At 34.1% G+C, this 1,646-nt stretch overlaps 1 long non-coding RNA gene across 1 annotated transcript; it reads right to left on the bottom strand.

Annotated features, from left to right (window-relative positions):
• Window positions 1-257: 257 nt before the first annotated feature.
• LOC149265475 (uncharacterized) lies at window positions 258-805 on the bottom strand. The gene is made up of 2 exons (XR_016251316.1): window positions 737-805; window positions 258-613 (listed from the first exon to the last, which is right to left on the bottom strand). It is a non-coding gene; the product is annotated as an uncharacterized LOC149265475 (long non-coding RNA).
• Between the last annotated feature and the right edge of the window lie 841 nt (window positions 806-1,646).

The raw sequence follows: 1,646 nt of genomic DNA, 5'->3' as shown, positions 1-1,646 counted from the left end.
TTTAACGCATATGTAATCACAGATTTTGTTTAATAAATTTTCGTTTGTTTATTTATTCAGTAGTAAAATGTTCAAAAACATTTTGCTTCTTTGTCCTCGATTTCAAAGAATCTAAATCTTCAAAAATAAGTCTGGTAAAGAAAGGAAAAGAAAGAAGCAAAATTATCCTGGCAGAAAAACCCTTTAATTAAATTTACAATAAAAAATCTGCACATTGCAAACCCCTGCCCGCGCTCCTTCCCCTAAAAATAAATGAATTTTTAAAGTGCAAATTACCAAATAATTGATTTCTGATAATTCGGATATATATCTGATAAATCGGAAACACAAATTAAAAAATAAGAGCTCCATGGAGAACACAGAACCCTAAAAAGATTATTCCTTCTGCTCTTTCTCTGAAATCTCGAACAAGTCTTTGGAAAAAAAATCGGTATATAACAGATCTATAATAAAACTAAACATATTCAATCGAAGGGTCAGAAATGGATTATTTGCAAAGTTCTTTACATACACACAGAATGCAGGAAAACAAATGTCGCATTCTGAGGTTTCAGAGGCGCAAACTTCCCTGAAAACAAAAACAAGTCCGATCTGGAGAAAGCTTGAAGTGGACCTGTGTAAGAAGCACACAAAATGAAGATGTAGATCTACTACAGTCTTAACCTGCCGCAAAAGGAAAGCAGAAAAACGGTTAAAGACCGATGAAAACCTAATCAGAAAACAAAGACAAACCTACAAATATAAGGAGCTCCCCTCGTCTCTTCTTATTAGATTCCTTGAATGCTGATTCTACGGCATCTCAAAAGATGCTACCAGCCTTTAATGGTCGTCTACTGACCGGTAAATTTGCCCGGACGGGCAAAAATATGGGAATCTAGTAAAAAAAATTTAAATCTCTGACGGGTGGAGGTGGAGTTGGTGTATAGTGGTTTTTTTGGAAATGGATTTAATGCCATCAACAAAATTATGGAGCATTTAAATTCTTAAAATGTGACCCCTATAATTTTGCTTTACAAAAAATTCTGTAACATTTTATCAAAATTCTGTAACATTTTATAAAAATTTGATTGGAATTTTCATGATTTTTCTAGCAAATTTGAAGTTGGTTCGACTATAAAGTAGTCTAATGATTTTACTCTTTTTAGTATAATATATTAACCAATCATATTATATATAATGATAATTATAATTATGATAATGATAATTATATTTATGTCCAACTAATGAAAATAAAAAAAAAATAAAAATAAGGTTAATTAGTACATTAATACATCTATTTATTTTGAAATAGGGTTTCAAGATTTTAATTTAATTATTTGATATACGGTAAGATTTAACTTTTATAATAACCTTTTGCATGCGTTCACGGGTTGTCGTTGGTTGCGTTAGGGCTACGCCTCCTCCGTCATGGATGAGCTGGGCTCGTACCAGGCTCCTCCCATCTCCCAATCATCCTCCCCTTCTGCTGAAGACGCTGCGTCCAAGACCCTTCTGGCTTCGATGCCAGTCAAGAAAAAACCGAATGCTTCTAAGTTTGTCAAAAAAATGGAAAAAATATCAGTGGTTTCCCTTCCTCTGGAGGGACCGATTAAGGTAGCTTTGTCACTGGCGAAGAGGGCCCCGGTAGGACAGTTCACTGGCCCTTG

Source organism: Pinus tabuliformis, chromosome 6, assembly GCF_031772625.1.
Source record: "Pinus tabuliformis cultivar Carrire ecotype Pingquan chromosome 6, CPIR1, whole genome shotgun sequence".
Lineage (NCBI taxonomy): Eukaryota > Viridiplantae > Streptophyta > Pinopsida > Pinales > Pinaceae > Pinus > Pinus tabuliformis.
The sequence above is the reverse complement of the archived record's forward strand: the minus strand, read 5'-3'. Positions and strand labels throughout refer to the sequence as shown.